The 12,422-nt window shown below is 40.8% G+C and overlaps 1 long non-coding RNA gene across 3 annotated transcripts in view; it reads left to right on the top strand.

Annotated features, from left to right (window-relative positions):
- Positions 1-204: 204 nt before the first annotated feature.
- The window catches only part of LOC114014880 (uncharacterized), a 121,374-nt gene continuing 109,156 nt past the window's right edge, over positions 205-12,422 (top strand). For all 3 annotated transcript variants that reach the window (XR_008733334.1, XR_003558568.2, XR_008733333.1), the window contains exon 1: positions 205-506. This is a non-coding gene — a long non-coding RNA (uncharacterized LOC114014880). The remainder of the gene's footprint in view (positions 507-12,422) is intronic.

The following is a 12,422-nucleotide window of genomic DNA, read 5'->3' as shown; positions in this document are numbered from 1 at the left end:
GCTCTTGACAAAGCAGGTAACAGCTCACAGCACTTTCCCTGGCCCAGCAGGGGAGCCAGTGCCATACTGGGAAGGGATTTGTGGCTCGGGGTCACAGCCACTGGTCCAGCAGAGCTTTGCCAGGTTCAGTGACCTGGCGGGTGTTTGTCCGGGCCAGCCTGGCAGGGCGCTGGAGGAGAGGCAGCTCTTCTGCTGCTCCTGCCCCACAGCACACTTCAGTCCTTCAAGCAGAGACCACCCGCAGGGGAAGCCAGGAGCCCCAGTGGTAGCAAATGGCCTCAGGCGGCGGTGCCCAGCCTCCCCAGGGCTGGCAGCCCCCGGGCACAGGGCTGAGCTCTGGGGGGACACCCCTCTGCCAGCCCTGTGGAGAGCAGCCGTGAGCTCAAGGCTGAGCTCTTCCTGAGCCTACCTAGAGGCAGAATTTGTTCATGCCGAAAGGCGCGTGCCTGCAGCCCGTGCTCCCTCCCCGGACCGCGTAGCCTTGCCGATGTAAATTTGGGATTGAGGTAGATACATGTTTGATTTTCTTTTTTAGTTCTAGCTCTAACGTCCTGTCTGCCAATGAAATGATGCGTGATTATCCTTTAAAAACCAAATCTATCCTGCCAAGCCCTAGTAAAGCCGCTTTCTAATAGGTTTTACTGATGGGGGATTTGTTGTAATGGAAGAGTCTTATGAAAATTATATGTAGCCTGCAATGATTCAGGAAGGTAGTGTATGACTACGCGGTGGCTGTTACCCTAAACCAGTGCAGCTGAGGGAAGGGGTGCCCGAGCCCTGTGTTGAGGCATGGCATCTGGGCATCTCTTGGCACACTGTTGGGAAGGTTGGCTCCTGCCTGCCCTGGCCCCAGCATCTTCCCTTCCAAGAAATAGCCCTTGAGGCTGCCTGATCTCTGGGCTTTCCCTGAAGAACTCCACTCCGCACAGGTGCTCATGGCTCTCTGCTGGACTTGCTCCATCGGGGAGGCTGTGTGCTGTGCCACAGCAGGCAGCCCAAGGATGCGCAGCACTTGGTGTCAAGGAGGGGACATCCAACATGTTTCAGGGGGGTTACAGTGGGCAGCTCCAGTCTGTTCCCGACACTCGTTCAGGTGTGAAGCACAACTCAACAGTGGTTTGGTTTAACCGCTTTGCTGTTCTCCAAACCTGAGCAGGTCAAACTGTCTAATGAGGGCTGGGTTTACAATATTTTTGACCAAGATACTTTTAGCAGGTAGAAATATGATTATTACCAGAGATTGAATTATAAAATGTCACCTTGTATTTTTATGAAAGATTTTTGAGAAAATTGGTGAATTTTCGGTTACTTTGAAAGCATAGGGAAACATCTGTCCTTTTGCAAAATCTTTGCATTTTCTGTTTCCTTAAGAAAAGTGGAGTGACAGATTTCTTTTTTAAAAAATTAAGTTAAAGATGAGAGAAATTCAGCCCTCAACTTTTATGTTTTTTCCAACAGCAGCATTTCACTGCTCTTAAAATTACTTTACTCTTTAAACTCCTTTTTCAGTTAACTAAAATACCTTTTAAACAGTTTTGTTTTTTTTTTTACTTCAGTCTTATCTCAAGTGAGGACAATTAGCAAAACAAACTTTCATACAGGAAAAAAATGAAGATAAATTAGAAGGTGGTCTCCCCATTCACACACTTTTACTTGTTTTCCAGATCGTCTTCTCTGTTTTGCAGCATAAATTGAGTGAAAATGAGGGCTAAAATCTTCCTCTGACCTCATTTGTGCTCCTAAGTTTTCCTGTATTCAAACATAATAATTTTCTCACTTTCATCTCCATTTCATGTAAATAAATGTGAGGTAAGATAGGAGGTGTCTTGTTCCATCTCATTCAAGGAGTAAAATATTTCAGGACAGAAGTTCTGCCCGTCCCACCAGGACACTAGCCCTCCTTACCCTAAGATATCACCGTTGCCTGCTCCCATGGATGTCCCACCCATGGAAGGTCTCTCTGACCTTTCTTCTGGCTTCTCTAAGTAAGAAATAAACACAATTTTAGACTTGTCACTGTTTTCCACTGGTTGGCAACTTCCAGCTTTCTGAGGATTGCTTTTGTCTAATTGTTTTGGTAATTCAGCTGCAGCCTGCGAGACGACAGCGATTCCTTGTGGCTGACGGGCTGCTTTGTGCTTGTGTCACAATGTCTTTGGGAAATTGTTAGCTTGCACTGTGGTAATTCAATTTTGATGAATACCCTGTAACTTAATTTACTCTGTGGCAAAACACAATTGTATAAACAAATTGGTTCTGTCCACACCCATCGTACCTTCACAGGACATCATTTTAATGTTAACTGCTTTGAGTTATGACAGATTATAGTGTAGACCCTGAAGCGGGAATATGTTTGTAAGCACAGGGCAGATGGTTTTAATTTCACACTATAGCTTTTACAGAGATCGTTCATTGAAAGTGAGAATAACAGGCCAAAACAAAAAAGGAATTGCCATAATGTGTCAGAAAAGGTGAGTTGTGATAGCAGCTGAGAGACCTCAGCACGGACCAGGCACCATGCATGAGGTCCCACACAGGATCAAATGCAACAGCAGCTTCTGTCCCAAGGAGTGCATAGCACAAACACTGCAGAAATAAATTTTAGTTCAGCCATTATGTTAAAAATGTGTAAAATATTCCCCATCATTAACATAGGAGATAAAGTAATTAAAAATAAAAAGATCCTTTCTGTGACACCAAGAACAACCTACACCTTGCTTTGTGGCTCAGGTTATGTCTGTGCCATGGCTGCTGCTGGGCCTGTCTGGGTCAGCATATGTTGCCAAGCTATAGCTGCACCCAGGGCACTGCAGTACCTTCTGGTGAGTGAGGCAGCCTGGTCTTAAACTGCTGCCCCAGTCTGAAATACCAGTTGGAGCTCTAAAACCTGGGTAACTGCCTTGATTAAGTCTGATGCAGACATACCTGTGGTCATAGACTGTGGAGGTGCATCGCGGTGAGGAACACCTTTTTCGTTTTTAGACTACAGAATATCAAAGGTAAAGTCAATAGAGATTTGCTGTATTATGTTTGCTTTAAATTATGGAAGTGTTGTACGCAAATATTATCAAATTTGTAATATTTGAGCCTAATAAGAGAAGAAAAACAACATCAGGGAAGTATTAACAACAGCAAGGCAATTCTGGTCCCTTCATTTCCTTCAGAGCCAGCCTGTGAGTTTGACTTTCATTTACACAATGGCAGCTTTGTGCAGGCACAGTTTTACTTGGGAAAAAGGGTGATGGAAGATGTTTTAAAAGACACCAAAGAAACTGACTCCCTTTGCACCACTACAAAAATGCAGTGTGAAGCCAGCCAAGCTCACCTTTTAAAAAATCCTGATAACCCTATTGATCAGAGTGGGATTATATCAAGGGTCAGATCAGCCCGGTGTTATTTCCAGAATCAATAATGGTGGCCATTATCACCACCAGTCCCCACCCCATGCTCTCCAAATGTCCGGTTTGAATACACAGATGTTTCCAGGCACTCTCAAGGCAAACATGTGGCACAAGCACCTTGCAGCTTTTGCTTGTCGTGAGAAGGTGTTTAGCATATGCTCCCCATTTGCCACCTCTCTGATACAAAGAGGGTTCTACTGAGTCTGCGGATACTCTGCTGCCCAGGTGCCTGGCACTGGAGGTTAGGTGCTATTTTAAAACCTCACTAGCATTAATGCTGCATCTTTTAACACTTAAATGCATGTAGAAGTTTGGCTTTTGCTTCTCCCCAACCCCTCTGTGCCTGCCAGTCTGCACTGCATTTAGTCCCTTCACAATGCGAGATGAGGAGGGGGTGACAGGCACCCCACGGCAGGGGGAGGCTGTGTGTTCCCAGCAAAGCACCTGGTCGGCAGGTGGCTATGGCCAGCTCGTCAGTGAATCAGTCATGCTCTTTTGAAATCTTGTGTGTAGGTTTCAGCAAGTGGTAAAGACTAAATGTAGTGCAAATAAACATTTGAGAAATTTACTTTCAGAAATCAGTTGTGATCTTGTCTTGGGCCAGGGTGTTCATCACAAATGTTTCTTGTCTGCAATGTCTGCCTAAAGATCTCCTTTTCTAATCTGTGGATTTGTTAGTAAAGGACAAAGCTGGAAACTTAAAAAACACTGATCTAAACCATGTAAAGGGTACGGATTTAAGTAAGGATGCTTTGCACAGCAGCTAGAAGCCATAGGAAGAGCATGTTACTAGTTCTTTCTGTTGCACTGACCCGATATTGTTTCTGTTCCCCGATTGTAGCAAGCTTTGTTTTTCACAGGGAGCTTTGGGCAATGCTCTCTTGGATGAATTCGGTTTCCCTAGCACTACTGTGAATATTTGTGGTCAATAGAGAACATGATCATACAGACAGCAAATTGCACTTAAATTGCTTATTCACAGTCAGCTTCAGAACTGCTTTTGTGTCTTGAAGTAGTTTTGCAGGGTTAAGAGAGATTTTTAGCCGTAGACTGCGTTGGCCTTCAAGAACTAGAATCATTCAACAGTGTCATAGGTGATAAGCTCTTACCTTGCACTCCAAAAACTACGCGTGGATCTGCCATTTACCAGCAAGTAAAGCACATGCCTGAATGCTGGCCTGAGCAGAACTGGGTGTAACAGTGTCCTCAAATGCTTTGCTGGCTTGGGGCTTGGTCTATGAATTTAAGCATGTGCATAAATATTTGCAGTATTTGGGCTATCATAATTGTTCCATTTTACAAAAATGGATACCAAATGGAATCAAAATGTTCCTCCTTAATGTAGAGCAGATATCTTTTAACAAGCGTTTTGGAGTTTGATCTTTTGAATTTTATTGTTGGTTTCAGGATTTGCTCAATCCTTCTCTGATCTGCCATGAAATTTTAGGTTATTTCCACTGAAGGCTGTCTCTGTATTAAGATGCAAGCTGCTTTAACAGTAGATTAACCATTGTGATTAATGATGATAATGGATGAATGCTTTTGTCACCAACAAAACTGCATGACCACATATAAGCTTTAAAAATAGAATTAAAAAATAACATTGTTTAATCTGTTTCAAGAAGATTGTAAATGCCTTGAGATATTGATCCAGCCTGCGAGCCTGCTTATAAGGATACTCCCTGCCTGCTGTAGTGTGTGTTAGATACAATCTAATAAGAGCTCACTGAATAATAAACAGTGGTAGCCACCCAATCCTAAAAATTTAGATTGACGGAATTCCCTCCCCAGTGAAGAAAAAAACTCTAGAGCTGCCCATAAACCCATTACTGTCCACTCACCCATAAGCCAATAGAAGATCTTGGATTATTGGAACTCTTAGCTTTAAGAGAAATTGCTTTCCTAAATTTGACCTCCCACACTAAATATAAAATATGGACCATCTGTAATGAAGGAATTGCAGCCCAAATAGCTATCATCTCTCGGTGGCAAAGGTTAGAAGGTTGATGCACATTGGTTCCATGGGGATGGGGATGTTGGTGACCTTTTGGCATGAAAATGGTCACTTGGAGCTGTAATGTGAGAGAAAGGGGTCGGGTATTAGCCACTAAAGACTCTCTGATGCTGTGTCCTTGTTAAGCTTTTACAGAAAAATCCATGGAGGCATTATGGGAAACAGCATCAAATCCCATCTACCAGATCTGAATATGATACAGAGGAAAAGTGAAACTGGATATATGCTCCATTTAGGTAACATTTTTTCACTTCTTAAAAGGACAAATGTCATCTGAGCTTGTATAGAGCATTCATTTCAAAGAAAAAAAGGTAAAAAGGCAATTTAGGTGTTTGCAGATTAATCTTTTGTCTCTCCTGGACTCAACATTATATTTGGCAGCTCATGATGGGCCAAATGTCTGAGTACAAAGATGCGTTCCCTGTTCTTATTTACTTAAGGAATTAAGTATTGTAGAAAGCAAAACAAAAATACAGTATGTGGTTAAATGAAATTGCCACTGTCCATACCCTGTGTATTTTAGTGTGAATCCTGTAAATGATTGTGAGGGGCTATAGAGGGAAACACAGTGAACACAATGTTCCTTTTTGATCAGCAGCTTTTAACAAAGGAGGGATGCTGAACATCTGAAAGTAGGGAGTGCAGAGTTCACTGTAGGTCACCATTAAGGACAAGAACAAGGTAATGTAAGAGGCTGTGTGATTCCAGGTTGACAGGAGGATTTTAAAAGATCAAAAGTGTTTTATATATATGTTATAGAGGACCAGAAGTGCTTTCAGTCAACAGATGAAAATGCTAATGTTTAGAAATGATGAAAGCAAGACAAATGTGGTGGTGAATTCCAACTGAGTCATCAAAACAACAAGTATTCTTAGTCTGTGGTTTCTGAAAGATTCTTGCAAATTGTCCATCAGTGCAGGTGTGGTAAAAATGGTTATTCTGTCGCTATATGAACAGTTCACTGCATTTGTTATTTTGGGATAGCAGAGTTGACAGTGAGTTGCGGCTTGCAATATTCAGTCTTTTAGATCTAGATGTATTTGAATGTCTCTTAAATTTTTAAGCTTTACATTGTGCTCTCCCTTTCAGTAACAGCAACAGAAATGTTTCTACTGTATAATTAAGGAGCTGGAGAGAAAAGAAAGGAACAATTAATAGCTGTTTCTGATAGAACCTTCATCAGTTTAGTGTGAAAAAGAAAAATGATGGAGTAATATTGCCACCAGCAATTCCTCAGTCAGGTGACTTTTTTGCTAGATCAATTCTGGTTGCTAAGCAACAAGCAAAAAGGCACGGTTATGTTTTGGTAAATCTTTTATTTTTGAATATTCTGTGCTGGAGTTTCATGTTCTGTACCTATTACTAATGCTGTAGATTCAAGACTCGCAGTATCTTACAAGTCATAAAAGCCCATCTTTTCTTATTTAAAAGGGATGCCATTATTTAGTTTTCTGAAAAACTTTTGTGGCTAATACATGCTAGAAAATACAAAACTAAGCCAGTGATTAGAGAATTTGTTAAAAGAAAACAACGGAAAAATCTTTAAAACAACTCTGACATTTTTGGTTAATGATATCTACATTAATGAGTTAATTGCCAATACATCACATTTTATGCTGCTATCAAATATTAATGTTATCAATGTTATAATAATAGCATCTATTGATATAATTGAAGCTTGCTTTCCAATAGGTGTCACCATGAATAATACCATTGCAGTATTAAAATCAATAATAAGAATATTAGGAGGGCATTATAAAATGTCAATACAATGAAAACCACTTAAATAAATGCTTGATATAAAACAAACTGACTAAATATACTAAGTTATAATTTAAAAGAATAAATTCACAACCCTATGTGTAACAGTTTGGATGCTGCAACTTTACTATTCTTAAAAGCATCAGGCTAAAAGTAATAATGCAATGAAGCTATGAAGAGAAGAAAATCCTTGTACATTCAGTGAGAAAATATTTAGAGTATATGATATGTCTGAGGAAATTATAAATATTGGAAGTGGTTTGATGTTGCATTTAAGATAAAGCCTTTGTGTTGCAACAGTTCAAAATCTGCTAGCAAATGTCAATGCCCGTCTTCCTTTGAGGCCGGTTCAAGCCAGGCACACAGCTGAGCCTTGGAAGGATGCATGCCTGGCTAGCTTACACAGTGTGTAAAGAAATCAGCAGCCCAGCGCTGGAAGAGGTCTGGAAAGACAAAATTCCAGTTTCCCAATAGGCAGCATCTTGTCAATCTGTGGCCACCACCGTTCCATTTCAACAGTGGCAAGCAGGCACAAAGATAAGGGTCTGAGGGTAATTCTCCACACCTTTTGGCAACTGATTGCGATGCTAAAAAAGAAAGGTTGCAAGAGGAGTATCTGCAAATTTAGCACATAGGTAAAGCCCGCGCTGTTTGGGTGGGATAGCAAGCCGGACAAATAGTTGGAAAAAAAGGCACAATTCCAGGGGGTGGGGTGAAACACCCACGCAGTCTGGACTGTTGTTGGCACTAGCCTTGATCCTGGCAGCCACAAAGAGCTAGGTGGTCGCTAGCAGCTGCCTGCTATGGGGGCACTTGCCCCTAGGCTGAGGCTTTCTTTGTCATGGCTGTGTGCCCTTGAACAAGGAGGAGGATTGCCTCGCCTGCGCCTGCCTCTCCTGCACCTCTGCGGCTGGTCAGAGCAGAGGGGGGCTGGGGAAAACAGCCCCCAGGGACTGCAAGAGTGGCCCCCACTAAGAAACACTGATGCTCAAAGACATGCCTTGCCACTGGGGAGTAGTAATCAACTGCAGAAAACCAATTTTACATTTCTTTCCATCCCACGTGGCGTGCTGAGCTGGGTGGGAGGCAACAGGGTGTGCACACAGCAGCCAGTCCCAGCACCTCTCCTTGCGGCTGGGGGTGGGCAGCACCCACAGCGGCTCTTTCCAGGGCGCTGCAGCATAAGTTATAATTAAACCAGCAGAGGCCAATGGTACTTTGAATGAGCATCCAAGTTATCAGCTCTGACTGTCTTGCCTTTTTTGACTGCCCGTGGTAATGAAGTCCACTCCCCACCAGGCAGGGTTTGCTGCTGGATATGCAGCGCATTTGAAAGTTTACCTGGGAACTCTGTAAATCAAAATCATTAATCTGAAGGCTTTTTGTTACCAGTGTTGTGTTCAGCTATATCTGCCAAAAAAGTTTTAAGACAACTCAGATTTATTTGGCCAAAAACATTTGACATTTACTTCATTACTCAGTGGACTGCATTCTCTTTAAATAAATTTTCCTGTGATCTGGACTTTCACCATGAAAATCTGTACAGTGAACTCCTAGTTTATTATGCCTACTTGAAAAGGGTAATTTAATAAGGCATCAGTACAAATACTTAATTGTGCAATGGCTATTGACAATGCCTTTAAACAGTTGCATATTTGCCAGATTTAGCTAATGGAAGTAGAATTGCCACTTAATGTCTCAGTTTGCACTGGCTGAAAATAAATTGTATCTGACATTCCTTTGGCTTTTAAAGGACATATTTAGATATTTACAGTCAGATTGATCTATTGTTGCATTTATGTTTCTTGTGTGAAAAAGTATGAAGTAATTTAGATGGAGATAATTATTTACACATTCAGTATTTGTAATAGCTTCACACAGTCTGATGTTTCACAGACTTGAGATATTGATATCAGAGAGAGTTGACTGAAAATAACTTGACAAAATCTATTTTTTCCAAAATGTGTGGATTTGTCAAGTGTGAAATAATTTGCTGGAACAGGGTACCTTTAATGACATTTCCATTTGTAAGAAGTTTTGAAAAGTAAGTTACAAATTGTTCATAGAGGATTTTGCATCATTTTCTAAAAGTTTAGTTTCATTACATTTTGTTTGAAAATCTTATTGATAACAAACATGAGTCAAAAGAAAAAGTGTAAAAGCAAAATGATGGCATTTGGAACGTATGAAAGCAATATATTCTGATTGGCATAAGCTGACATTTTTCTTAAGTTTTTGGTTCAGAAAACTTTTACAGTGTTTCATTTTGATTTAGGATGCAAAGGAGATCTGCAATATTGGAAATGTTCATAAGATGGGAAAACTATTTCATATCGAGTTCTAGTGCAGATGCATTTAACTTGTTTTATATTCTCTGTTAGAAACATAATTACTTATCTCTGCACTTCCCCTTTCCTCACACCTCATTTAAGAAGCAAAAAACTTTTTCTAATGATGCAACTTATCATCACATTAAGAGGCTCAGTAGCAATTGAATTATGAGTATTGTGATACTGCAATTTTTTCAATGCCCAGTGCATTTTTAACTTTTGTAATGAAGGTACTATAAAGTGTGAATCTACTTAAGTCTGATTAAATATTTTTTTTATATTTAACAATTCTCTGTAAATGTTAAGGTTTGTTTGTAGATTGATATATAAAAAAACTTTCTACTTTAGATTCCTGAATTGTTAAGGCATAACATTGAAAACATGTAAACATCTGAGGGGTGCAATTCATTTGAGTTAGGTTTCACTTCATTGTTTTATTGGAAGAGCAGCACTTTGTTGAACACAAGGCTTGGTTTTCAAAAATTGAGCTGGTCTCTGCTTGGACAACATATGCAGATACTTTTAGCATTTTAATGTCCATTGCTTATGCAAATCCAGGAATGACTTTGTGCCTTGCACTGCTCAAGTCACAGGGCAGGACCAGGGTTGGCAGCAAAAGCTCTACAGTTTGAGATCAGGTTTTACTAAGTTTCTGTGCTCCCAGGGAGCAAGGATGAGTGCTGAAACTGCTTCTCCTGGCTGAGCTGGTGACCACAGCTTCCTTGTTTCCATTCTTCCTTTGGATCTCAGGACTAAGGAGTGTTGTAGCCGAGAGCAACAGCTATTTCCATGCACAAGGTTTAATGCTTGAAGGGAATTGTAGTGTTTCAACCTTGTTTCCTATTGTCTGTGAGTGAAGAATAAGGCATAAATTCATGTCTCTTAGGCTTCCCCTCTGTTTGGGAGTACTGATTTGTGGGTGACTTGAAATCAGACCTTGAATCCCCATTTTCCAGAATCCAGAGAAATTCAGCCAGACTTTGCTGTCTAGGACTATGCATAAACAATAAATAGTGGTAAATTCCCATATTTTTAGTCCCAAATGCTTAGTCAGAGACTTATGAACAGGCATGAACACAGGAATTTGTTGTCCTAAGCTCTCTCCAGACTAGAGATGGCTTCCAGGAGGCTGCCAGTTCTGAGTCTGGAGAACGGCTGAGGGTAAATGGTGACAGTTCTATCAAGTGTGCAGGGCTGGAGCCATTAAGTGCTTTTAAGGGAATAAAAAACCTTCAGATTTAACATGGGAATGTTATGGATAGTCAGCGTATGGAATGTATTTTAATGCTGTAGTGATGTGTTTAATAACTTGGTGACAGATACTTATAAAACTGCAGGTCAGTCAGCTCTGAAAATATTAATTTTAGACAAAATATCAAGAAGCACCTAGATTAAAGTATATGCATTAATCAGACGAGGATTAATCTCTGAGACTGATGCTGTGCACTTTGTACCATCCAGTCTTTTGCGTTGGTCATATTTAAGTATAAATTAAAAGGCTGCATTAATTTACTTTGTTAATTAGCCATTCACTTCCATTCAGGAAGCCTTTCTGCAGCCCTTCCAGCTGCTGACCACATCTGTTGTCTTCCATCTGCATGATCATCATGTGTCAGTGAGCCAAGAAACATGGCCCCATGGTTTGGGTGCTAGTGCTCCACCTGGACGTGTTATGACAGTTGTTGAATGACAGGGCTGGATCAATACATTGAGATTTGAAGGAGGATCAAGTACAGTGAGAGAAGATACCATACAGGTAATGTTTCCTTTTCTCCTGCTGTCGCTGTATACCCTGATACTCTTGTGGGCTAAAGTGCTGCTGAACAAGGTGCCACTTCTTTTGATGTGAACCAGCAAGTCTGATCATCAATTTCAGTGTTTTTCTCAGTTCAGTGATAAATTTTGGCACTTGTTACAAGTCCACTCTATTTCAAACCTCAGGCAATTCCTTTTGAGGCATTTAAGGTATTGGGGTTTTTTTCCTGTGCATTTGGTGGGTTAATTTTTTCTGATGCATATGTTCAGGTGGAAATCATTGGAATGAGAAATAGTAGCAGGAAGCTTAGCACCTAGGTTCTCAGCTTCTGAAACTTCTGATGTGGCATAGAGAGGAACTGACTTTCCGGTTCATAACACGATGTCCTTTTGTACCTCCTCTTTCTTGGGCAGCAACATGTAAGCTATGTGAATTCAGTCAGCTCACTAATCTTGTGATTCTAAAACAGTGGTTAGGAATTGTTGTAGTTTCCTTCCCTTAACTCTGTTTTTCCTGGCTGATTTTATTTTTGTTGTCTTTGAAATGCTCAGCTAGTTGCATGTCAGTTGACTTCTCCCTGAGAAAAGCTTTGCATTTCTGGGCATTTCTGGGGGCCCCTGCTGCATTGTACTCCCTCTTTCTGCAGACTTCTTCATGATGATCTCAAAGACACATGAAATAGAGAGAAAAAATATTCTCTTTTGTGATTAATCTATGCTGAACCATTTAATTCTGTGTGTTCTTGGAATGCAGATACTATTATATGTTGCTAAGGAATTATGTTTGGTTTAGAAAATATCACATCTTTCCACTGGAGAAGACCACTGCCGCAAAGTTATAGTGAGCCATAAGATCTTATATGGAGAGGGGCAGAACACAAAATCATAGCACCGAGTGATGAAACCAGGATAAAGGAGGAAGCAGTAGAGAAACAAGATTATGACCCTTGAATCCAGCAGGATTTATCGCTCTGTACTCAGTGGTCTAAGGACAGCTCAGCTCCCATGATGCAATGACACCAAATGCCACCTAAGCTACAAGTTCTCATATTTAGAGTTTGCTCTCAGCTGATTTAGTTTGCCAAAGTTCATTATTTCAACATTAAGCAGCACTGGAAAATTCCACTCACTGCTGGAGAGAGAATAGATTTTTGCGACTAA

The sequence above is a fragment of the Falco cherrug genome, chromosome 7, assembly GCF_023634085.1.
Source record: "Falco cherrug isolate bFalChe1 chromosome 7, bFalChe1.pri, whole genome shotgun sequence".
Taxonomy (NCBI): Eukaryota; Metazoa; Chordata; class Aves; order Falconiformes; family Falconidae; genus Falco; species Falco cherrug.
The sequence above is the reverse complement of the archived record's forward strand: the minus strand, read 5'-3'. Positions and strand labels throughout refer to the sequence as shown.